Source organism: Lonchura striata, chromosome 10, assembly GCF_050655825.1.
Source record: "Lonchura striata isolate lonStrDom1 chromosome 10, ASM5065582v1, whole genome shotgun sequence".
Classification (NCBI taxonomy): Eukaryota; Metazoa; Chordata; class Aves; order Passeriformes; family Estrildidae; genus Lonchura; species Lonchura striata.
Genome location: NC_140712.1, coordinates 10487388 through 10515257, shown reverse-complemented (window position 1 = coordinate 10515257; position 27870 = coordinate 10487388). Strand labels below are relative to the sequence as shown.

At 37.2% G+C, this 27870-nt stretch overlaps 1 protein-coding gene and 1 long non-coding RNA gene across 4 annotated transcripts in view; one reads left to right on the top strand and one right to left on the bottom strand.

Annotated features, from left to right (window-relative positions):
• Window positions 1-27870, bottom strand: part of THSD4 (thrombospondin type 1 domain containing 4) — a 241699-nt gene that overhangs the window by 93255 nt on the left and 120574 nt on the right. The gene's annotated exons all lie outside the window — the stretch shown is intronic.
• On the top strand, window positions 610-27487 carry LOC146766519 (uncharacterized). The gene is made up of 2 exons (XR_014957597.1): window positions 610-3671; window positions 6274-27487. It is a non-coding gene; the product is annotated as an uncharacterized LOC146766519 (long non-coding RNA).

Below are 27870 nucleotides of genomic sequence, written 5' to 3'. Positions count from 1 at the left end.
GTGAAATTTATTTATAATAAAAATATATTAAAACAACTCTCAAGGACACTGTTTAGTATCTTCTACACTTCATGTTGAACTACTTTATGAAGAAAGCTGAACAGCATCTAGTATTCAGTACTCTGAAGCTAAACAGTATCTACTTATTTAAACAAAACTTGCTTCTATAAACAGCTTGATTAATGTGGCAAAACATGCTGTTATCTGAACAACAGTTACTCAAGAACTGAAAATAATGAAGTATCTTAAAACCTGTCCTGTTCATGTAAACATGCTGAAAGTTCTGTGTTAAGTCATATATTATGTATTTTGATGATTAGATTATGATTATTTATCCATTAAAATACAGATCAAATCAACACAGAAGTTATATGTGAGGCTTCCTTCCCATTGCCCACACATTTTGTCAGCTAGACTGATTTTTTAAAAAACTAATAGAAAACAATTCAAACCAAACTCAGAATGGCACCATTTGGTTTTGCTTTGTTGCTGAGAAGGCCAGGCTGGTGACTTTGGAGCACTTGCACAGCTTCACTGACACCAGTACTGAGGCAGATAGGGCTGACAGTACTGATTTATGGTCAATTTATATGGGATTAAAAGAAGCTACTAAAATAGGAAAATTCAGTTGAATCAACTAAAATCCCAAGGCATGCACAAATATCTGATAAGTACGCTGAGAAAACAGAGTTTAAAAGGCTACCTACTTTTGAGTGAAGAATAATGACTTAGGAATACCTGAAAATACAGGGATGGGTTATTCCTCAGGAAAACTCCCTGCTTGCTCAAAGATTTCTCAAGCCCAATGTATCTAGTCAAACCAACAATTTTCCTGCTAGAGCTGATTCCAAACCAGCAGATTAAAGAAGTGAGAAGGAGGAAACCTTGATTAAGCATTGTTTTGCTAGGAGTTCAGAGTGTTCATTTGCTGAGAAGCACACACACAAGCTCTGGGCTTGGCCATACAAATGTGGTACAAGTTGCAAATCTATACAACTTTATTTCCTTCCTGGATGGAAAAGTGATGCAACATAGTTTCACTGACTTCATGCCAAGTCATGCCTTAAATCAACAACAAATGAAAAGCAGAACATAACCATACACACATTAGAACAAGTGTTAGGGGTTCCTTAAGAATTATATGGGAAAAAAACATAATACTTGAATTTTTTGTTATTTTCTGTTTTGTGAACAGTTAAAGTTTTCCAGCATTAAAAAACAGACAAAACAAGCTGGCAAGAAAAGCAACTTCCCATTGACTTCATAATCTATCAAAAACTGACACTTTTATGGGCAGAACTTTCAAAGATACATACCTATAAATCAATTAAAATATTCAGAGAGGTATACAAAACAGTCCAAAGGAGCACAAAATGACAATTCAGGTTCCTTTAAAAAATGGCTTCTCACTTATTTTCTCTGTCTTCATGTCAACCAAAGGAAAAATCTTTACTGAGTAATTTCCTAGAGAAATAATATTTATGTAGTCAAGGTTCTGCAGCTGGACCAGGGAAATGCACAAGATTATCGGGTGGTCTCTTACAATACAGGACAAAAAAATATTATATTAATAACAATAGACACAGTATATTTTTATTATGAAATTTCCACAATTATGCATATGAACATAATAAAGGAGAAAATTTCTCACTACCTATGCTAAAATCTACAACTCAAAATTCATTGCTAAAGCAACAGACCAATTTTTTATATTCTGTCCGCTGTATTAGCTGAAAAACTAAGAATAACAGTCCAGTTTAAAGCACTTGGCATATGGATCACAGTGCTAAAACATTCCACATTGCACTTTTACAGCAGAAATTAATTTCCAGGTAAGAACACAGCATTGCTTTTATTTTACTTACTAACGAGGATAATTGGCAGGCAACACTGCTGCTGCTCTAGATTTGTTCTTTATATGGATCTCTGAAGACCACATGTGCATGCAGTGGTGACAGAAATATTTTCCATATGAGCCACCACAGATTTTAAGGTCCCTCAGTCTGAACAAGGTGAGTCCATCTATCATTTTCTATGCTCCATAACAATCAAGCAGGAAGTTAAAAACTTCTGTGACAACTAGAGGGCAATGATCAGCTTCCAGTTGCTCTGTTCATCAAACCATTTAAATTTGTTGAGACACTGCTGAAAACCTTTCCGTGCTTTAACTAGATCAAAGGCAGCACAAGATTTCATTAAGAGACATTTTCTTGAAACAAAGCTGTTACAGATTCTCTTATTAAAACACTCTGAAAGCAAAATAAAGTTTATTTCTAGACATGTGAGCTACAGAGAGTGTCAACCACACAGTGTTGGACGAGGTGGTTTTTTTCCAGTTCACTTCCACCTTTACCAGGGAAAGTAATTGATCTGGACTTCATTAGGCAACTATTAAGTTATGACAGCACAATAAAGCTTTAAAGTAGAATCACTGTTTTCAGAAGATTTACTTAAGGAAGGCATATTTATGGAACAAAATTATCCAATGATTCAATTTAAAATGCACAGCTACACATCCCATTTCAGGTAGAGCAATGGAGAATGAGTATCAAATGTGTTTTCTGCAAGTAATTTCATTAGATGGAATATTTTACATCTAATAGTACCAAGCCTGCTAAGTTATTTCCTAAATGGCAAAGAGTAGCAGAAAATTTCTGCTTTGGTATGAAATAAGTACTTGATGACAAACTGCTCTGATGAGGACAAAAAATCTGGAAAATGGCTCTTCATAAATCAAGCAGCAACTTTTTAAAGCATATAAAGAGCTGTTCTATTCCACTGCTGAAGATTTAGGAATCAGGAATACTAGGAACGCATAGAGTCCCTCTTTAATTATGTGATATACAGTTTTAAAAAATGAAGTTCTTTCTGCCCTGCCCCAGACTAAACATTACATATATTTGCACAAAAAGAATATTATTAAAGTAATGAAGCCTGGAGTTTTTACATGCTCACATCCCCAAAATGTAAGCTGTGCAAAAACTTTTTTTCTAACACACATTTTTGCAGAAAATATGAACAAAACAATACCATCTACTGCTGCAGAGTATCATGTTTCTCTGTATGTTAGTAAAGAAAAATTCACAAATTAGTCATCTCTCATAGAAAGCGTATTGTATATCAAATCCAGAGAAGTTAAGTTTCAGATTATTCTCCTTTAGTACCTTTTGGCTTTTGCAAAGGAAAAAAGGAAAAAAAAAACAGACCCAAAGCAAAAAAGCAAACAAAAATCCCCCAAACAAAACAAACCCCCAAAACTAAACCAAAGCAAAAGCTTTTTAAACAACACAACACAATTCTAAAATGTCTAACAGCATAAAAATCATCCACAGTCCATCTTAACAGACACGAAGAAAAATGCAATTGTGACAAGACTATTTTTGACAAGATATTGTACTTTGCTTACCTCACCCCCAGGTCTTGCTAACATTGCTGTTTGAAAGCAGAGCAACGTTAGTATCAGGTAGCTGACAAACATTATTACCCAAAGTTAGAGCTACCCTGGAGGAGCAAACCCTCTGCCAAGTACTAACAGCTAGCAGATGCACTTGTGTCTCAGGATCACAGCCCTGAGCTCTTGTAGGTACGAGTCTGTCTCCCTCTCCCCCTTTCTCTCGCACTCACGGTCCGACCAGGAGCTTTGCTCTCAGCCACTGCTCTGAAGACAACTGGTAAGTTGATCTCTTCATGTAATGACTTCTCCCTGCTGGGGGAGGGGGCTCGGCCAGTCCTGAGCTGGGGGGCTGCAGTCAGTATGAAGCGAAGAAGGGGAGGGACAGAAATGGTCACTGCCAAGTTATGCATCTGCTGTGATTCATGGAACAAGCTAAACGGTAACCTTTAATGCACGAGGAGCTTTGGCAAAGCGTTATTGACTTAGGCAGGCATGATTGGAGAAACAGGCTAAAGCTGCTGCAAGAGATGCCTGTTGATGGTTAGACGGTATGTGCTACTTAAAGGTACAGCACCTCCTTTTATTAACAAGTTTATAATAAATAAATCACAAATTAAAATCTAACCAGGAAGCAACCTATGGTTTTACAGTCAGCCCTACACCAGCACAGTCCTGCAACCTGAACGGCCTGATCCTGCCTTATCTGTCAGAACCTGCTGCCTCTCATCCCTGCCCCAGGGCAACAGCCCAGGGGAACCCAGGTGCCCATTCACTCTCTAGAACATCACAACTGCTTCTTGAAATGGACCTCCTTTCTTTAGAATAATCCTGGAGTAGGCTATGGATGTAGTCTTTCTTTCATTTGTATATTATAGCTGAAGAAAAGAAATTTTGATTTATAATGATCCAACCCATCAAATAATCTGCTTTGACTAAGTAAGCAGTATCGCAAGCCTTTCTTAAAGTTCCAACTCCTAAATTCAAAAAACCACACTATATTCTCATCTTTCATGTAAATACATAGCTCTTATCCATATGGTTCCAGGGGATATCTCAAAAATATGACCCAAGAATAACCTGGTCTCATATGTCAGACAGTAAACCACTTGAACTCACAATACAGGTACTTGAAAATATCTCGAAATTTTAGGAGGCAGGAAGTAAAAAAGGTGGTGAAATTGAGAAGAACACCATTATTAAGTATTATATTTCTTTTTGTAATTTGGTGAACTTTGTATACACAGCTGAGTATGTCAGCCTCCTCAGGCTATTTTTAAACTAGTTTTACCAACCTGTCTTTTCCTCTACTATGAGAGGTGAAAGATAAAATAGTCTTCCTCAGAGCTGCAATTAAATACAGTCAAACTCCCAAAGCAGTATAGAAAATTAGCATTCGCACTACTGCTGAAAAGTCCAAATTCTGTTCTATTTGCATTTGGATATCTGGTTCTCAAGCAAGGCAAAATCTGACCTCTGTTAATTAGACATGATTGCCACTGTACATCTTCCCTCTCAGTTCTTTCCTTTTACAGACTCCCACTATTGCCCATAAAGATCCCACCTTCTCCTGCCTAACCTCACAATGCTGTGTTTGTTCAGCACCTCCAGAAAACCCTGCTCATTTTTACCTCTCAGATCAGAAGACCACCTTTCACAGGTCACACCTTTCTTCCCCTTCTGATACAAAGCTTTGCAGTGCTGTGGTGGTGGCAGCACCACTGCAGTACCTGCGAGCACCATGCTCAGCGAGGGCACACCAGGGAGGACAGGGAGGAGGCCCTGCAATGCAGGCTGGCCAGGACTGGGCTCCCAGTGGAATCTTCTTCAGGTGACTCCCCTTGAGGAAGGAGTGCAAGCTTCAGAACATTCAGGAGCCAGAATGAGAGTTTCAGTATGGACCTCAAGAGTGGCTCTCCCCAGTGATCTGAATGACCACAGGGGTCAGCTGGGGACTCTTAAGAATGGTGACTGACAGCCCAAATCTGCAGCTTCTGAAAACTTGACACTCAATGGTACTTTCTGACAAAAACAATTGAGAGCTCTCCATTACTATGTTGTTCTCACAAATACAACACCTCCCTTCAAGACCTACAGTAAAGAAGTATTTTCTCCCCTTTTAAGGCAAGTTGAACGTTTGCAGATTATACCATGGTGCTGACAGCTAAATGCAGAGCTGCCATTACAGGTACTTTGTACACTGGTTGCCTATGGCAAAGTCTTGAGAATAAAAATGTAAAGCTGAATAAACTTAAGGAAATTTTCCATCAAAACCCTGTCAGGAAGCCAATCTGTCCTTCCATATTTTTCTGAAATATCTAGATGTACCACAAAAGGAAAAAGGAAAGTGAGCAAACTGCCAACTAAACTGGAGTTCAAAACACTTCCAATAGAAGAGCTGCAACTATGATACTCTTAAAATAGATTCAGGGCTTGAAAAAGTTTTAAAAGTACACACCATTTCAGATTGCAGTGTATAACAGAAGCTCCAATGATGAAAACTCCTCCATGCAGATTGACCACTGCTTCCATAAAATTAAACTCTGTCTTGCTTTGCTGTTCTTCACAAAGTGAATTTGTTTTTCTGAATAATACATAGCATGGGCACAATATTGCCCATCTTTTCTTCTTTAAGGGCAGGCAGAAAAGCAAATTTAAGGAAATGAAGAGTGCCCGTGATTTTAGTCTCCTTTCTGTTGATCATTCCCCAGAGCACTGTATTTTCTATAAATAATGAATAATCTTACTAAAGTCTAACTGAACTGAAATCTAACTTAGGATGAATTTCTGAACACAGAAAACTGTACTAACATTCCCATTTAATAAGTCATATAACTAATTCTTTCCATATGCATTTCATTTTCCCTCTATGAAAAATACAGGCAGAATTCCCTGAATTTCAGAAGCTGGTGCACTGTTCTCCATGTTAAGACAAGAGATCTGCTTATACACGCTCCTGTGCCTTCAAGCTTTATCCCACTGAACTGGATGAAATTGTGCTGGTCCATAGGCACAAGTGCAGCCTTGCTTTGCAGCACAGAGCAAATTGAAACTTAACACCATGCACAACTTCCACTGCTGCAGCCATGATCAAGACTTTTCTGCAAACCTCAACAATCACTACACTGGAGATTACAAAAGTACTGGGGCAACAGAAAAAATCAGCTTATGACTGATGAGCTATTTCAGATATGAAGTTGTGCAGCAGCAGATAGAGAGACCAAAATACCTTGCAACAGTAAAATGTAAGAAATAAGATGTCAGTAATTTCAACATAAAAACACTATTACTTAGAAACATAGCAAAATAATAGCATATCTATTTTAGGTGTATAATTGAGATTATAGTTTAAAAAAAGAAAAACAAAAACCAAAACCAGAAAAAGCCATCACAATGTTTTGGGGAAAAGTTCCTATCTCTTATTCTCAGAAATAAAAATACACAAAACAAAAAAAGAACCTTTGGATAGTAAAGTTCTTATTAAGAAAGTACTGACATTCATCTCTGAAAAAATTAGCTGTCAGTCTCAAAGGGTTTGTAAATATTGATTAGTTTATGAAGTTTGCTTACTACCTTCCTCCTGAGGCAATGGTACCTGAATTTCAAAGAGGACAAGTTTGTTAAACTTCTCAAAAGTATCACCTCTACTCTTTCTGCTAAAGGTATATTAGCTTAGAAAGTTGACCAAATTCCTAATATAAAAGTAATAATAGGCAAAACACGAGTCAAAACAAGCTTTTAAAGACTTCTACTTCCTATAGCCTCAATGTTTGTAGAGTTTATCTCTCAAATTCTTAAAGCAAGATAACATGGAGGATGACTACATATTTCAGACTGAGTTACTTTAGAACGAGACAATGACGATTTCTGTGCATTTTGCATACAAGTGAAAATAATTACTCTAATTCATGTTTTGTCACTACAGGTGCAACATCAATGCCACTGAATCAATGCCAGCTCAGCTGACACACCTAAACCAAAGAACTATTTAAAAGTAAGATGAAGGCCAAAACAAATTTGCTGCTGCAGCATAACCAACAAGTCCTTTAACTGTTTCTTAAAACAAGTATTTAAAATAGCATTCATTTGCTTTGGACAGACACCATCTTCCAGGAATTACTAACAGGAAAAGCAGTAGATACTGCATATTCTACTACTATTTAAGGTGTTAGCTTTTTATTTCAGTATTTCATGTCAAAATTTAACAGAGGAGGAAAAAGGCTGAATGTACAAGAAATTCAATACAAATTACATAATCAAGTGGAAAATCTTGTATGCTTTGGTTTTATTTTAATTGGTCATTTTTTTTCCAGTTGATGATCTACAGGTTACTTTAAAAAAAGAAGGAAGGGAGAAAATTTTTATGTTGATGAAGTCATGTGTAAAGATGGCTGCCATATTTATTGCTGTCAGATAGGCATTTCCAATGATTACCTCATCTCATTTTTCCAGGAAGAATTCCTTTCTGAATTAATTATTCAGATGTATTAAGGTTAAAATAAATTACCACTATGCTTTAGCCTGAACTACTGAAAGACACTGGCCATAACATTTTACTCAAAATTTCTTTTATGAGGTTATTTTATTTTAAAAATAATGTTTATGTTAAACACTTGAAATAAAGAAGTCCCTTGCCACATTATGTGTGCTTGAGCAAACAGATAATTTAGACTGCAGAAAGAATGTGTTTTACTTGAAAAAAACCCAGTGTACTTGAGAAGGATGGAGACAGAAAAATGCCTTTCCCTACCCTACCTTCTTGGATTCAGGAAATGCTACAGCTGAAGCACTGAGGGATTTCTTTATCCCTGCAAAGGTGTATACATCCACTCCCCTGGTTTCTGCATTTCCCTGGCAGACAGGGTGATGAAAGAGGGCAAGAGATACTCTCCTATCCTCTGCCTTCTACACCTAAAGCAGTTCTTGCTATTGCAGTCCTTTTGGAAGAGCCATGATCACACTGAATCTGGATTTCAGCAGATGAAATCACAATAGGTACAAGAAGGACCTGGACTTTTATGGATGCTACTGAACAAAACCAAACCCACACAGCTTGGGGAGGAAGGCAAAGGGTGAGCTATGATTGCAGCCTGGGGGTTAAGTACATGGAGCCCTGTGCATTGAAGCCCAGACGTGCAGCACCTTGGAGGAAACAAGTTCCAGACCCGCACACATATTCCACTGCACCTCAGCATTCTCTCTTGGTTGAAGTTTTAACTCCATTTAGTATATGAAATACCAACACTTTCTCAAGTAACTCACAGCTTTTATTTGTACCCTTTTGCTCAAGTGTTTTGTTAGAAAAGCAGCTGACTTCACACAATTTCTTGTACAAAATAAGTATTTAAGGGGATAGCCATGTCCCTAAAACTGAAATATTGTTTGGCTACCAGAATACTCCACGGCGTGGAGCAGCATGTCTCCTGCTGCTACTTCATATAATGAAGCTGGAGATTTACTTCTCAATCTGTATGTCTAATAATTTTTTTATTCCACTTTACAGTTATGGAAAAGACAAAGTGTTGCTGTGCATAAATGCTCTTTAAAGAGTTTGTAATCAATTATTCCATACAGTCACTTTGTGTTCTGACTGATACTTTTTTTGGGCAACTTTCCAACTTCTGTTCCTGCTTATTTCCCTTCCTAAACTGCACAATCCTCATTTTTCCACTTGTTTGTAATCTAAAGTCACTCCAAGTTTCACTTCTCTGTTTTTCACCTTGTTCTTTCTCTTTTGTGAGGAAATAGAGATCAGTTTAGAAAGTACACACTGTTATAAAGGTATTACAACATCCTACGAGAACAGCATTACAAAGCAAGTGTCAAACATTGGTCTATGCCTAGGTCAACCCAGCATAGGTTACAGCAGTGGAAGTTGTCAGTTGCTTCCATAATAACAAGTTACCTTCATGACCATCCCATTTTCTCCTCTTACTGCCATGGTACTGGCACTGCACAGTGCTTTAAACTACACTCAAACCCTTAAAAGGAAATCTGAGCATTTCCTCCCTCTTCTCCCTGCTCTTGACTTCCTAAAGCTAAAACTTTTGATTACAAAGCCAGACTTTACTAAGAAAGTCCAACTTCAAAGAGCTGAATATTAACCTCAAATTGATTTATCATCTTGAATCTTTTCTTTGCTACTGAATCTATTATGCCTCTCCCCTTTCTGGCCTTACAATGTGCTAGAGGGAGGATAGGACCTTTGGTTATCACCTGCCCAGGGCTGGGCTAGAATGTGTATTTTTCATGGCCATATTCCAATTTTCTATTTTGATGATAGAATTCTGGTTTATATCCCAGGTTCTCAGAGCACCTCTTTGCCTCCCCAGACAGTAGTTGCATAGCGCAAGGAGAATAAGATGACATTTATGAGGCATTCCTTCCTTTGACAAACACAACATTTTGACTACAGAACAAGTGGACACCATTATTTGAACTTCGAATTTTTATGACTACCATTCATCTTGTGGCAAAAATTCTTATTTCTGAATTTGTTAATCAATGTCTTTGTTTTCCTAATAAGGCATTAATATTTTAGTACCATAATCTGTTTCTCCTCACACTTAAACTTTGATAATATTTTCTTAAGTATTTTCATAACATATTATTCAACATTATTCTTCCTATACACAAGAGTCATGAAACCAAAAGGAAGAGAGCTCTTTGATGGATCCTATTTAATCTCCTTTTCTATATGCATGAAAAAAAGTGACACATATTTCTAGAAAATTACCTCTCATCACCCAAGTTTCACATAAGGCATTTGGATCTGTGTTTCCTGTTGAAGTGTGGCAAATGAGCAGCCACTAAAAGTAGAACCCAAAGGAAAAGCAGACCTTACCTTTTAAAATATTAGAACCCATTCCTTTGCAACTGCCAGAAACCTGGAATAAACCTATACTTGGTACCAGTGCTATATTTGGATATTTTACCTAAAATAAGAAATTAGACTAAATCTGTTGGTCCATTAAAAAAATTGAATCAATCCCCATGAAAAATTCTAAATAATCTGTAACTATATATAATTAATTATAAATCATACAAATAATACATATCTATTTCCTGGGGACAGTAAGCCTCCTCCTAGGTAAAACAATCTAAATATGAGTTTGAATCAGGGTATTTTCAAATCTTTCACTTCTTCATGAGGCATAAAGGTTGATTCTTCTAATTCTACATGTAGAAAGTAATTTAAAGATATGGATCATGTAAGTATACTTGTTTTAACTATAAAATCAAATAAACAGAAAAGTACAAAAAAAAATACCGAATGGCATAACACAATATGCCACAACCTACTCCATACATCCTCCTGTGAGAACAGAATTATAAAGGAAAGCCTCTTGAGATCCAGAACGAAAAGCTTGGAAATTAGATGTTAGTGGCAACTCCCATTTTCCCAAGTGTCCGGCTGGCAAACCACAGCTACCTTAAACATGCCATCATAAACTGATGGGAACAAGCGTCTCCAAGAGAAAACTAACCAGGTAGGATTGTGAATGCAATAGTAATTTTCAGTTTTGCTTGGAAACTTTCCTGAAATTCTTTCAGAGGATGAAGCCCTAGTAGAACATCTTTTCCTGCATATACATCCCCTGACCAGTCATCTTCTACAGTGGTAAAAATTCTCAAAGCATTAATGATATTCTTTGAGACAGAAGAAACCAGAACTTTGAAGATCACTGTGAGTCCTTCCCAGGAGTGGATCAAGTGTAACACATGCTAGGCCAATATGCAGATAAGAGCTGTGTAAAAAACATTATGGTAAAATCTACTTTTGAAGAAAAGAGCATCACCTCCTGCCAACTAAAGATGAAGAGAAAGCTCTGCAAAAGCTGGCCAGTATTTTTCATGCTTTCTACTTTCCTAAAGCAATAAAACAGTATCAGCCACCTTCAAAAACTGTCAGGGAGCAGTGACAGCAGTGACAGCAGCTCCCTAAAGGGATGGGGAGTCAGGTGTCAAGCTCCAACAAGGGAAGCAAGGCAGGTGCTTTCACTGGCCAGGACTCCCCACTGCCACTGCAAGTCAGAGACAGGCAGATCCAGGGAGGGCAGGTCCAGGGTCAAACAAGTCTGTAGTGCCAAGGCAGGCCCAGGGCCAAGCCAAGCAGCCAGTCCATGGAGCAGGCTGCAGACCAGCAGGATCTTGGCCAGGGCACACAGGACTGAGGCTGAGCCACACTGAGGCTGCCTCCCAGGCAGCTCAAACTGGGACTGGAGGCCCAGGGCTGAATTTAAATGTGGCTGCTGAGGTAGCCTGTGTGAGCACCAAGCTGAGGCTGGTCAGAGCCCTGAACATCTGTGTCCAGGCCAAAATTCACTTTTCTAGCCATGTGTATAGAGGGCCAGCAGAAGCAGAAATCAACGAAGCAAAAGGAAGAAGGTAGGAGACTGTATCTGGCAGCAGATACAATCTTGAACAACAATCTTGAAACAGAGGTAACCAATAAGGAGTCAGTACTGTACGTATCACACAGACTAATGAGGGGACAGGACTTGAGCAGCATTCCACGGAGCAAAAGAAAGTCAACATCCCAGCAGAAGTCATACAGCTGGAGAACCAGAGCCAAGGACAAACCTACAGCACAGGCACCTCTGTTCTCTGATGTCACAGAGGTACTAAATCACAGATTAAGATCCAAAGGATGAATAGAAAGAATCTTGGAAGACTTGTATCATGATGTATTGCATTTTTGATAGTTTATAGGAATACCAAGCTTCCACCCTATTCTGATAGAAAAACAAAAAGGAAAATAACTGTTTAGTTGCCAGAGGAAATGTATATGTTTCACAGAAAACTTGGGATTTAACTGCAATGCTGGTCAAAATACACTGGATGCAACACGCATCCAGAATCCAAATACAAGAAGAAAGAGGAAGAAGGTTTCCAAAGTAATTTCATTACACATCCCAAGTTACCTGAACTGAGCAGAGAGAACTAATCTCATAGTACTGTAGCCTACGCTTTGAGCAGCAAGCACATCTCAACTTTTTCCATCCAGTTACTAAACTCCTGAGTCCAAGATGCAGTTATTCCTTCCCAAAAATCTCTCCATATTCTGTTTGATTCCATCTTCCCAATTCACCACCTCTACCAACAGGACTGTCTGATCTTAGCATACTGCCTGCCTCTAATGCATTGCAAATTAAAAGAATTAACACCAGCCTAGGTCAAAATCTACCCTGTTAGTAGGCTAAAGGCTCATTTTTCATCACTGGGGGTCCACGCCAGGTCAAAAACACACAGCACCAGCAGATCAGTTACACTGCTGGTGCAAATTAGGTACAAATTAGAAGCATAGCTGCAGTGCTAGAACAAGGCTTCTCTTTCTCTGCAGATCTATAATGTATAACATTGAATAAACTCTTTCTAAATAAATAGAAACTGCACATCTTTATTGCCTTGATAAAAAAAATCTAGAGAATCTAATTGTTTATACAGTAGATTCTGTGGATAGTTTATCTTATAAATGTGCTTGCTTTCAAAGTAATCCTATTAAACACATGCTGCCCATTAGAAGCAAGTGAACCTTCAGTGCAAGTGTAGTCTTCCAGCCATCTGGACAGTGGTCCCACATGCTTAAAAGCTTGGGAAGCACACAGCTAGAGCAGACTTCATTCAGTTTTTCTAGGTGTCTTTCAAGTACACATACCATTTCTGAAAATGACCAGTTCTGCGTGGCTGATTTCTGCTACACAGGAAATTGGAACCATATAGCTACAGATTATGTTAAATCTTCAGCTAAATGGCATGTGTATGAATTCTGAAAATTCATATGCAGCTCAAACTAGATAAGGAGCATCTTAAAATAATTATGCATCCTTGTGTCTCAAATATTTCATTTACTACTGGATTAGCAACTCACAAACTGATAAATACCTGAATAAAAAGATGATGAGTCTCTGAGTACCCAGAGCACATCCAGTATAATTTAACCTGAAATTTCCCTTACTGACTCCATACATGAAACAAATTCAGTACTGCCAGATTTTCTCATTGGACAAACAACGTGTCTAAATGCAGGCAAATTCACTTCTCTACTATATAAGGGGGAGAGTTAAGCCCAAAATGATTGCATGAAGTTTTTTGGTACTCTGAAAACTTTTCTTAAGAAGTCACTTAGCATGCCATTTTATCTGTCAGCAGTTATATATAACTATTACACCTTGGTATATTAAAACAAGTGTGTGTGTGTGTATATAAAGGCTTCAGTTTTAATTTTACAGTGTAAAATCTCTAAACAATGGCACAAAATCTGGAAACACTGTTTGTTGGTAACAAGGTATAAATAAATGTAGAAATAATTCCAGTAGTATAGAAATAACTCCAGTAGGAACACAAAGAAAAAAATTACTTCTTAAAAGGTCACCTAGAACAAAAGAAGTGAGGAAACATTCTCCATGTGCATTTTGAAAGACACAAATGGTGCTGATTACTTTATCCCCATACTCAGACTGTCTACGTGGGTTAAAGCTAGCAATAATACCAGTTCTAATCTTAAAGGCCCGTGGAGAGACATAAAATCAGACTGCTTAAGAAATCTGGTTGTAAAAGCACATCTGTGCAGCCAACACCATCACATGGCTGGAAAACAATCAGAATTCCAACAAGAATCAAGTGAATAAAACTCACAGAAAATTCCTTCATTGTGGAAGGAAGATTTCCTTTGGAAGATTTCCTACACAGTTCTAAATCTCTTCAATATGATAATTTCATATTTGTGTGGAGCATATCTCAAATAATTTTCCAACAATGTTTCAGATTTCCTCACAATGAAGATTTTTTCACAATGAGCTACTGCTCAATGAATATATCACTTATTTTTAGGTACAGCTCCATATGCTAGATCATGTCCAATGCCATAATACTCATAGTACTCAGCAGGTACTTATTTGCCTGGGGTATCAGTGTTAGAACCCTGCTAGCCCATTGGGAGCATAGCTGGTTTATATTTGATTTGCCTTTTTCACATGTGTTTTGCAAACCATTTACCACTGCTGGTTTAGATATACTGTCAAGGGATTTGTGCAAGCATCCAAAACAATGACAAAACTAAGAATTTTGAAAAAAAAAAAATATATATCTCATCTTTACTTTTTTGTCCACTTGTAGTTTTTTGGGTTTTGCCATGATGTTGGACAGCTGCATGGAGAATGAAGGCACACACAGATAAAAAAATTCCCCCAGTGACAAATAAGAAAACAAATCCAGCCATCATTTCCACACTGGCCGTTTTGTCTATTTAAGTTTGCATATTTGTCGTTACTTGTTTTAGAAGCAAGTTTACAATTAAGTATGGTCATTTTATCTCTTTCCAAGAAAACACCAAATAAAGTGCAATGATAATGTTTTCAGCATCTGTTCTTAACCACAAATATCTAAATAATGTTTTGAACTGCTGGGTCTGTGATATATTTTTTTCTCTCGATCTTGCAAAGTAAGTAGCTGTTTTATAGTGCCTTAGTTAATTTATATTTAATCAGAAAAGGTGGGGTTGATTGGAAACTGCTTCTCTTTCAGGCTCAGTAACCATTTCATTCATTTTACTAATATGACACACAGATTTTTCTCTTTTTTACTTTTACTATAAAGAACTGATATTCTTCTTTCTTATGAAAGATTTCATAGATAAAAGTTTGGATTGCAAAATTCTGCACAATATGTTAGACCAGAAGTCTAATTCATACAAAATATGTAATGTTTCAAATTCCAAAACACATTATGTGCAAGTGGATCAAGACAATAATTTAGTACACAGGCTAAAATGTGGCAGTAAATGGCATTAAACAAATTCAGTCTGCCATGGAACCCTAGTGACTACTCATCCAAAGCCAAAATAGACAAAGAATTAAATCAAGCACTATTCTTTGAATGAGAATATTTATTATGAAGTATTACTACAGAATAATAGGCATTTGTCTTAAAAAAGCTTTTAAAATCTCATTCTTAGGACATGCAATATAACTTATCAAGATTTTTTTTGCAACATAGAAACACTAAAGAATGTGCTTAGTAAAGATTGGATTTCAAGTTGGTAACCTTTCTTTCTAGGAAAAAAACTTGACTTTTTAATTTACTCTTAAAAACTTTAACCGTGAAGGATTCAAAGTCAGATACTATGCTTAGTTTTGGTAAATATTCTCATATCCATATCTAGAAGGATAATATATTTAAGAAGATAAAAGTTTTTTAGATGCAAGATCACCTATTCTATGTATTATTAGGCAGAGCATAATCAGCTTCTGAGGGTATTTTAGAAGATTACCAGTTAGGCCCTTCAGTACATCTGTCCTACCACCCCAACACTTTCAATCACTGCCTTTCAATCTGTGCAGAAGCCACAGACTATTCCTTTCATCATGGAGAAAAATACAGGACACATCCACAATTCCCCATCTAGGCTATGATCATGCTATTCCCTGCCAAGGCGGTTTGGCAAGCAGGGAAGATATTTCAAAGGAAAATATATATGCCCTCACTCAGCCATATTAATGCTCCTTCACATTCCTCTTGCAATATTATCCGGCCTATAAGGCTTATTTAAGTACAAGAACATCTTTGGCAAGCAGAGCTTTCAAAACAGAGACCCGCATGGAGAATCCAACAGCAGTACTTAGTTTTCACCTTCATACAATAGCCATATTACAAAAACAACTTGTACTTACATGGGAACACAAAGTGATGGATAGGTTTAGATTTGAAATCAAATATAGCTTTCCCAGCAAATTTTAAAATTGAGGAAGTCTACTGCTGTCACCTGGTCATTTTGCATAAAAATTAGAAGGGAAAAAAATCCCTACAGAAATATACCAGCCAATATTCCACAGCAGTACCATAAAGGGTAACTCTAGACAAAAAACCCTGTTTTTTTAGTTGGATACAATAGTGGGAAGCAAAGACTGTCCATTATATGGCTGAAAAAAAACCCAACACACAGACACCCCTACCTTAACAAATGTCTTCTCTAAGCAACTTCATGTTATGAGTATTCTAACACAATGTTTCAATTGGAAGAATATATAGGGTTTTAATCCAAAAGACATCCCCATTATGCTGAATTTGACATTCCTCTTCCAAACTGAAAATGAACAGGAGGACAGTTTGATCAGTTACAGGATGCTGCATCTTACACTTAAAGGGACAAAGAAAATTGTCAAAAGTGTGATTCTGAAAGAGCTGAAAATGAAATCTCTCCTTGCATTTAAGTATCTAAGAATTTTAAGTCAAACTCATGAATGAAATTCCTAAAGCACAAGGAGAAAAGACAGCTAACAGTTGCTCTGCAATAAGGACTGTTACTAGTTTATCAGATGTGATCAGCTGACCACAGAGAAGTTTGGAAAAATTATTTTAAGGTAGTTCTGTTTTTATTTGGGCTGTAGTAAGACTATGGAGAACATTTTTGTAAGAGTCAAACATCTGAAAGTATTGCATGCTGCACCCATCTTGGTCATTCTTTGTACAGTATGTGTATTAACTGACAGATTTGCAACAAGTTTCTGAGCTGGAAGTTCTTTTTGAATTACTTTCAAGTTCAGAAAAGTGGATTGGGATTACACTTAAGAAATACAAACTCTTAATTTTATATGAAATTAAGTTCTAATGAATTTTCTCTAGAAGAGACTTTTTATACAATGCATGACAACTCTTCCATCTAATTCTGCATTCTGCCATAAATTCAATCAGGCTATAGCACACCCCAGTTTACCACCACTATTACTATTCACATCAATCACACAATGTTTACTCTGAACATACACTTGCATAATGTGTGGGAACACTGGAATACAGGAATTCCCAGGAACATACTGAGCATGTGAACCCACCTATTCCATGCAATTAAATCCAATAAAACAGCAGCAGTATAAATACACTGCTTCTGAAATAGACTGATTTTACTTTTTCCAATCTTCTGTAACACACTTTTGCAGACACAATCTTAAGATTCTTATATTATCTCCCTATCATTTCATATAACAGGCTATGAAATCTTAAAAATGCACCTGGTTCTGTCTCCATTTGGAAAAGAAACCACAGCAAAATCAAAATCTTTAAAATCATATTACAATACATCTTTGTAGATAACTTTCCTTTACAACTAAAATTCCATTCAAATCTGAATTTAAACAGAAATTCAGAAATATTTTTGAGAAAATAAAAATTCTACACTTCTATCTGTGATGAATTCTGCTTTCTCTTAATAATTGATATCAAGGTCCTCTGTCCAACTTATACACTCATCTGCTCTTTGAACCTAGTGTTTTATAGGCACACGCTACACACAAATCTCTCTTCTTTATCTGATTAAAACGTGCTCATTTCACCCATCAAAATGCTGAAGAAAAAAAATGAAATCATGATGATAAAAAGCTTATTTAAGCTTCAAAAGGAAAGCATACTCAGGGATGCCCCATTTAACATGTAAGCAGTAACAGATACAGCTACCAAAGCATCACAGGAATTGTATTCTGTCAGCAGAGGGGCCAAACTGTGACCATCTCCTGTACAGAGATTCAGACTGGTTTTCATTTGGTTGGTGCTATTTCAAATTCTGCCTTTTTTTTTCTTAGAGAACTGCAAATGTCCAGCACCTCTAGAGTCTGTATCTTGTTCAACTCCAGCCTGCTGACACACTGACGAACAGCATCTGCCAATTCAAAGCAGCTCTGACCAGACTGACTTGATGCAATCTGGCAACTTTAATCATCTTAAGCTGTCCTCTGGAATACCTGTTCTGCATCTCAAAGTGCCTTTTCCACATAAGTTAAAATGGTCGGTGTAACTTCGTAGAAATTCACTGTTTTGTAACACTGGGCAAAATATTCTACATCTGGATAGCCTAGACAAATACACAAAACCCCTTCTTAGTCTCCCAGGTTAACATTTCCAGGAAGAAAAGAGGTCATGATTTAGAGGAAGAGCTGAGGCCTTGAACATATGGTTGCTGTAACCTGTGCAACATAAGCTGAGAGAAGGAGAGGGTAGCTCGTCCAAGTTCTATTCAGGAATACATCTAAGACACACCAATAGACACTGTATATACAACCAAAGTATCACACACATAACAGGCTTGAAGAAAAAAGCAGAAATAGAAGGCCTTTTGCTAATTTTCTAGCTAGCAGCAAGTGTGACATCTCCCTTTGGAAAGGGAGTTGGAGGCCAGTGGCAATAGGAGAACAAATTAGCTGTATTGGCCTGGAAAGTTTATGATTAGCTTGGGAGGTCTGAAGCCTGCTGATCACTACAAAAATAACATTTCACTTTGATGCATGTCTATCGACTCTCACTATATTAAAATGTTTTCATTTCTAAATGTGGGTTTCAGCTGCTGTGTCTGGCCACCATGTGACATGAAAGTGATGGTCTTTATGTAACACATTTTTTTTCTAATCAGTATTTCATACAAGAGAAGTTAGTGAACACTGAATATTCTGTGTGCTTGTGTGCCTGAAGTGATTTAAGAGTTCAAACTAAGACAAAATACTCATTCCTGAAAACACATACTGGATAAAATGCACAGGTTCACCATTAGAACTAAAATATCTTATGGCAAATTGAGTGGACAATTCTGATATTTTAAAAATTAAGCCAGAGAACTGCATAAATCAAGATCAAAACTCCACTGTAAAAGCATATGAACTACCAGGACATTGACCATATATCCTCTAGCAAACATTAGAAAGAATTAATTTGTGTGTTGGCAGAAGTACAGCACCTTAAGCACTTGTGCAATAAAAACGTTGGACACGACAATCAGACAGTATGAAACTATTCCTACAGGGGCTTTAATACTTGTTATGAACTGCTGTATTAGAGAAGTTCAATCTTTCTTTGCAGCTACCTTAGTATTTTTTCAGCCAGAGGCAAATAACCCTTTAAAAATGTGTCTCTTCCACCTCTGACTTGAGGATTTGGGATTGGTTTCCCTAAATGAGGCTTGTCTTAAATTTGCTTTACAATAAGAAAGAACTGCAGTTGTACAGAGAAGCAATTCTGTTAAGCTTCGTGTTCTGTTGCTACATACCATATAAAGCTCCCTCTGTCCTCTCTTCATTGTGCCAGATGAGAAGGGCTAATGGGGATCTTGTGTTTATGGCAATGGTCAGGGACTGTGAAAAGCTAGGTTCTTACACATAAGCACAAGGGAAATGAGCTGTCTGTGTTCCTAGATGGACAGCCAGCATTGAATGAAGACCAAATTTCACAATTTTGAAAATATTAGTGAATTTAGAGAATTAGAAAACTTTAGAGAAATCTAACATGATAGAAAACTGCTAGGCTGTGATAGCTTGATTTGAAGATGCAGTTCCAATCATCACTTTCAAAGTTACAGTGGGTTTACATTCAACATTCCTTCTGGTCAATCCCTAAATGAAGAGAGAAATGACAAGCACAAGTTCTTAAAGTGCCCAGATTTCCTCCCAACAACGACAGCTTTCCTCTTTCACAGTCTTTCTGCAGTTGTTGCCAAGAAGTAACAGAAAAGCCTCTATAGGTCTTTACTACTCATGTGTCTCTTTTCTTATTAGAGAGCCATGCAAATGTTCTCATGACTTTTGTACGATATTCTTTTAGCTCATAGAAGCTGCTTATTTTGGCAAGAGTTCCTTCTAGCCCAATAGTTATTTTCAGGTAATTGCAATAATGACAGTTCTGCAAAGATTTTCAGAACAATATGAAAAAATTATATACCACTTCTCTAGAAAATTATTAGCAACTTATTTACCAAAAGTTTTGGTGATCCCCAGTTCTCTTCTTATGCAGGTATGTTTTGAATCCTACACAGACATTAATACAGATTCCAAACATTTGATGCTGACAGTTTATATATGCAGGATAACGTATATTCTTGAGAGCGTGTACTATACAAACCAAGAAAACTGAAGAGATTGATTTATAATTCACATTACACAGCTTGAGATACACTTCTGCATGAACTATCTGTCAAGGACAACTACTACGATTCTGTGATCAAATAGCTGGTGACACTAGGGAAATTTAGTATACATACGCAAGTAAGCTGGAAATTATTTTAGACTGCTGTCACTATGCAAACAAACCAAAATGAAAACTAAACAGAATGTTCTTTGTAATAGCTGAAAAAAGGAAGGGCACATTTCAGACAGATGTCACTTAATGTCTATTGAATATACTTCTACTAATATAGTATGAAAAATTATGCCAACAACTTTAATGGGTAATTAAGTGGTTGTTGTGAATACATTAACAACTTTTTCTTTCCCTTGGTAGGCTGATATTTGTGTTAATTTCATGTCTTGTGTTCTACATTATTTTATTCAACAAACAGAACAAAATCTGGCACAAACATCAAACTGATGAACTAAAGAGGCAAAACTAGGCAACTTTTCAACTGAAATCCACAGGATTACACAGTATCACTGGGGTAGTTGTTGACTTAACAGAAGGATCACAACACTGCACATTTAAGATACTTCATGCAAGATTAAATTCAGGTGACTTATTAAGCAGCAAAGAGCTCAGCAATTAAGAGACTTAGAACATTGTGGTCAGTTTAGCATCTGTTTAAGAAATATACATTATGACATTCATGTTGTCAGGCTGACAGAGCAATTGGCTAACTCAGGCACGTGACTTTTGTTTGTTCTAACCCATACTGATTGGTCTACCACATACAAACTTTTTTATCAGCGTTTCAAAACTTGGACTTTTCACCACATTGTTTCTAAGCTGTGGACTAATACTTATAAAATATAGTCTTATACCAATCAGATTTCTGGTTTTGGCTATGCAGCTTTAACAGCTAACTATAGTTTAATTCCGTTTCCAGCAAAAGTCAGGATTAGTATAGAAAATATACAGGTCAGGAGAGCAACTTATAATAGCGATTAATGTCATAAATTCAAACTGACATCTGATGTCATTACTGTTTATTTAAGTACAATATGAATGTAACAAATGTCAGCTATTTTAAAGTATTTTTAATTTAACTCAAACATTGGGCAAGTTACTGTTTGTCTGAGCTAGTCATGAGCCACTAAAAATTCTGCATTTTAATAAGGTGTGATCTAATAATTTTTCCCTGCTCCATCAAAAAAAAACCAAAGCTTTAGACTTTCCAAAGCCAGGCTAGCTTAAGATATTTTACAGATTATTCCTAATTTTGTTTTTGTTTACAATAGGCAGCTGTCTATAGAGTAATAACTTTTTAACCAGTATTACTACATAAAAACATTATCATGAATGCATCCACTACCCATCCCCTGGCACAAGAGACCCTAACCAGAAAACAGTGAATAAAGGGTTTCTTAGAATTGTGGAAAGACAAGAAGGCAGCGTAGTTGCATTGCAAGTTTTCAAATATGAACATTCCAGCCAAACCTAAGTGTGCACAGAAAAGGGCCATTAAAAATGGCAAAACAAAGGATTATATTCTTTTTGCACTATGTTCTTATTACCTGTGTAGATTTCTTTCTAGCTGTGTGGTCCCTTGGCTAAAATGAAAAACATTCCTGGAGGACTTTTGACGTTGCAGTGATGAGGAGTAAGGAGAGGCAAGAGAACACCTACTGCAGCAGGGGTAAGGCTTGTTGGTAACAAAAGCTCAGACTCGACAATGGAATGAAGAAGCTGATAATGAAAAGATGGGAGTCAAGTGGGAGGAGAAGGACTCTGACTAATACTCATGATTCACTGAGAGGATATACTGAAAGACAAGTGTGATGATGAAAAAAGGTGCAGGAGCTAAATGGGTTAGAGGCGGACTCTCACTACTTTAGTGTGAACTCCCAGGTAAGTGCTTCTTCCCAGCATCCTGTGAAATAGGAATGCAACGTCCTTTCAATAATCTACTATTAGCACTTTATATCCAAGCAAAGGCATTTGAAGTAATACTTTTGAAGTGATTATCTCGGTATATATTGAGAGAGATTGCATAAAATTATTCAGGTCATGATTTAAAATGCTTACCAAATGGGCAAAACAAAAAAAAAATAGAATGGAAAATTAACGAATGTATTTAAGAACCACCCTTCATAAAACACTAAAAGTACATACTTGCAAAACTCAACTGAACACCTTAAATTAGTTATTTAACAAGTAAGGATGTCAAATACAAAAACTGTGCACCAGGCTATAACACTTTTGTCATTTAGAAACAAACAAGGCCAGGTTCTCTCTACTGACAATTTTGAAAGAGGTTTTTTCTTTCTCTAAATGACACAAGTACTGTAACCATCATATTTCATTAACATTATAATCATGAAAGGCCTTGATCTGTAGTTTATCAAGTAATTAAAAATTATATTGCTTTTCCATTGTTTTCCTGAACTTTAAATCCTTTCCTGACAGAATCTGTGGGTGGCAATAACATTTCCCCCATGCAGTAAGACACAGACTGCAGATGCAATGGCTACAGAAAAAGACATTCCTAAACATACATCAACTTTCACAGAAATGCCCTTCCTCTTTGGGGAGCAGAGGGGTGACAGTGAGAATGATCAGAATCACAACATGCACTTCTGACCCACAGAGCTCTTAAGAATGTTTCCTTCACAATCCTCAAGGGATTGCCACTGACATCAAAGATAAGGACAAGTAGAAAACTGGAGCTCACCCTGTGAGGTTTGAGTTTCTTAAATTCACTAAAAGATCTGCTCATTAAACAAGGCACTGCTATGAAAGATTTCCAGAAGCCAAACTTCATCTTAAATTTCACATTCTACTTTCAGTAATTAATATTTAATGTTTAGCAAATCCAAAGAGAAGTTGATGAAATCCATTCAGTCAACAACCCACCTTGTCCTAGGGGAAATTTTCAAAAGCACCTGAAGTGCAAGAAAACCAGAGATCCTAGTGCAAGTCAGTACATCTGTTGTGTTCATCTTTCCCAGTGCTTTGAGAAAATCTCCCCCATAAAGCAACACAAATGTAAAAACATCTCTAAAAGCATCCTTTGCTCAAAAATTACTGTTCCACGTATTCAGCATTAGATTTCTGATGTGCTTCTAAGAGTGCTACTCTTTGGAGTGTAAGCACTTTTTTATTTCAAGAATAAATTTAAAAATTTAAATTACAAATGTAAACTACTTTTCCAGCTCAGTATTTCAAAATCCCAACAAAGCATTCATGAGTAAGTACTTGGAGCACTTTTTTAAGCAAGGCACCAGTGACTTCAGGACCCCAAACTCCCAGGTTGCTGAAGGTCTTCAGCAGCACACACATTGCTGTGCAAGGCAGAGACCCCTGAGGGAGTGATCAAGGGATCTGCTCTGAGTACAGAACATAATTTAGCTGTGACAAGCTAAACTAACAACTACTGGGTCAGGTCTGTGTTGGCAAATGGCTTCCACCATTGTTCCAAAAGGAACATGTCCAAAAATCTCAAGACTTTTTACCCATGTTATGCCCAGAGCTATTACAGCTGGCATAGCACTGAAAAACAAATGCTCAGTAGGATAAAGAGAAAAGAGTTTGTGCAGGAAATCTGCAACTGTGTTCAAAATGAACTCCTGATGACATATTTACATTTTGTATGCAATCAAATTCTTATTCTTTCTTTGTCCCTAAAAAAGATCTTCAAAGGGAAAAAAAAAAAACCCAAAATTTCAAGAGTCCTCGACATAAAAAAGCATGCACTAAATGCTATGGGGTCAAAAGTTTGAAAAATATCTGGGTCTTTATTTCCAACATACCCACCCTACAAGCAGGCTGCATAGCTTTCCTTAACAGCACTCTTTGAACTGAGAACACATGAGCCAATTTCCCTCTCCTGCTCTTGGGTACCATCAGCCCCTGGAGGGTTTGAGGCTGCCCTGCAAACAGCGATGCAGGTCACTCCTGCTGAATTGTTTGACCTGAGCTCTGTGCAGCTGTACCAGCTCTGGGACACACAGTCCTCCTGTGCCAGGAGTCAGGTTTCTCCACACAAGGTTCACTGGCAATGGTACCAAGGAATTAACCAGAGACTCAAGTCACTGAAGGGTTCATATGATCCCAAAAAAGCCAACCTGAACACAGTAAACTGTAAACTACTAACTAAGCCTTCTAAAACCTTATTATAGAAATTAATTACTCCTGAGTAGAAGGCTGGCATGCTAAAATGTTTTCAGAACCATAATATTCTCTAGATGACAGCCTTAGGCACAGCTGCTAAAATAATCGTCCACCATGTGAAAACTGAGGTTTACTGGTAAAAACTTCCACAAAAGATTTTCATAAATCAGTGCAGCCACTCAACACAAACACCACACAGCAACATCCAAGGATTCCTGCTTACAGTTTTCCACTGAGTACTGCTGCCTTACAGCCAAAGATGGTACATTTTGCAATTTTTTCTATACAGTTACAGAAATAACTACATGATAGTTTGCAGCAGATGCAACTCACTCTGTCCTCCTTCAAACTCACCAGATGCCAAATTTCCCTGAACAGAGCAAGGGTGAAAGTGTAAAATTTAACAGTGGGACCACATGCCTTTCTGAGACAAAGTACCAGGCACACTCAGGATCAGCATCATGTGGCTACAAAGCTTCTGCATGGCAAGGAGCATGAGCCAAAAAACCTTGTATCTGCCTGCCAAAAAGCATGGCAAAAGATTACTTCAAAGCAAGCTAGAAGTAGATTATTTGAGCGCCTGAGGCTTTTGGCTGAAAATTTTTTTACTGGATGTCATATGCATACCTCAGTCTCAGGGGTGCAACTTTAACTATTATCTTACAAGAGACTCAAACAAAAAAACAAAAAAAAATGCAAAAAGGAAGTGAAAACACAGGAAATAAAGCTTCTGAATTAAATCTCTCTGCAGAGACACCACATCACCTTCTGGATCGTGGACATGGAAATAAACTCAATACTCACTGCATCAAAAATCACAGTATAAGACTATGTTTAGTGTAAGAAAAATAATTCAACAAATGTGCATGTATAACTGACTTCTGGCTTTCATGTAATCCATTAAATTCTGGAGGTTTTTAAAGCAGAAGGTTATTATGAAGGTTACCATTCTTATAGTACAGTCAGTTCTCCCACTTCTTGCACCTCCAAATGTTTTTACAAAATGTCATTGCAGCCAGGCATGTCATCCTCTGGGCTCCACCACACCAGCTACGACCAATAGGCAAAAGACTTACCCAACAGTTTCTGAACCCAAGTTCATTTCAACAAACAGCCTGATCACAGGCTTCCTGGGTTTTCATCAAAATCATTAGGAATAATGCAGCAAGAATCCTAAATATGCCAGTCCAAGAGAACAGGCTGCAGTTATTAAATCTGATTTACTGAAAAGCTCAGAAGTCAGAATATTAGGACAGAAGACATTTATAAAAACCAAATAGCTACACTGACATAAAATTACTCAGCTACTGGGCCAAAACTATCAAGATAAATTTTGCTAAAAGTATTAACAAAACTACAACCCAAAATAGCAAGTAAAAAAAAACCTCCAAGGAGCAGACAGGCTTAAAACAAAAAAGAGTGGTTTACATATTCTAGTCTCAGACAAGTAAAAAAACCCCTACAGACGTAATTTTATCTGCTCTACTTGTTTTGTAGCACAAGTACATGACACAAAGTACCTAGAAAAAAACAACTGGGTCTATCAGAACACTGATGCTACTTTTGCAGGTACATTTGCAAAATTCACTGTTTTAGATGAAAGTCTGGCATTGGGAGTATGTGAAGGGATTAAAAATCTGCCTATGTTCTTTTACTTACACCTCTAACACTCCACAAACAGAATTTATAAAATGTGATGTTTTTCTTTGCTGTACACAGAATTAATGTGTTTCACTATTAAATCCCAAAACCTAAATGTATGCATTTCCCAAAACTTCTCAAGTCCCCAAGTCAAAACAAGAAAACACATATAAAAAAGAGAAACAGTGTGATTTCAACCGACATCTTTGTTCTCACAAGCCTTAGCACAAATCTACTTATTCCCTAAATTAATATTTATTTCCTAGAAGGAAAAATTCAGTCAAAAACAGCAGCAAAGAGCAATTAAACAGTATCAAAACATTCAGTGCATTTTGGCTTGTTATTTATTAGTTACAACTTTATGTTACAACAAAAATAAAAAACTTGATAGTTTGGCATCTGAAAAGCATTCAATTACATAATACCTGATACTGTGTACAGCAGATGTTCTCAAACTAGAGCCCACTGCCCTCATGAGACCAGTAAAGACCTTCTAGGGCTTTGCAAAGTTCCTTGATTTTGCTTGTAAACTTGTGCAGTTACTTAAATGGGCTTGTTAGAGGGGGGAAAGGGTCTCCAGAACAACCAAGTCTTCAGAAATTAAGAAAAGATCATCTGGTTTCACAGTATGTGCAGAAGCATAAACTGACAATTTAGAATGCTCATATGAGTTAAGATCTGAACAATATTTATTTTGATGATGCCATGGCAACAGAAAAAAAATGGGTATGGAAACATCTCTTATATCCTTGTCTGGGGAGTTATTTGAGCAACCTGGATAGGATGGGTTCCATTCTCACCTGCCTCCTTGTGCCCTGTCAGTGCTCCTGCTTTATTCCTAGAGAGAAGCAGACAGCAACGAGCTGCAGGGATAAAGCAGCGCTCCTAGTCCTGTCACAGCTTTTGGCCTTCCCCTCCCAAGCAGAGTCAGCTGTTTCCCTGCCACACGCACAATCAGAGCAATCATGTGAGACTACTTCAAAGTCAACAGGCAAAGGTGAGCTCCCACAGCTGGGAAGGTTGAGGGCTGATTGGCATGCAAGGCACTGGTGCAAAAAAGATACAAAGCGTGGGTTTGACTGCAAGTGAACACAGCCTTGATTACATCATCTCGCTGTTACAGGATGTGCTGATCACTACAGGGCTGTGAGATCTCTCTCAAAGACTCCACTTCAGAAACAGATTTATTTGCTTTATTCTTTGTATGAATTCTCTTTTTGCTGGAAAACAGTCACAGCATGGCTTTGTTTACCTAAATACAGATTTCTGCTTGGGAATCACTAAAAAGCCAGAGAAAATGTTAGATTCAGAAGTAAGATCACTCAAGGAAATTGCTAGTTTGCAGAAATCCAGTAAAAATACAGAGCCAAAAGTCCCATGTGAGTAATTGCCAGATTTTGGAATGATGCTGTTCAAGATTTGATAAACTACTGCCACCACAACTCTGTGTTACGTTGGCTGCAATTGTTTCCAACCAAAATAAACAAAAAAAAATGCAGCACATGCTGTACTTCCTACTTCAGTGCAATAATAGTGGCCACTATTCCTCGAGGATTTTGTGTCATTAACTATTTTTTCATCTACTGTAACTTTTCCCCCTATTAAGTATGTGTTTCTGATTGTATCCATGTGAGATACATTAGTTAAGCATTTTCATTAGTATATCTGTGCTTAGAAATGCTTTCTTGTGTTACAAGAGTCAGTCAGTAAAGCTTCAATTCATCAAAGCACTTAAGCCTGCACCTAACTCCAAATATGCACCTAATCCCATTGACATTAATGGGACTGCTTACTTGCTT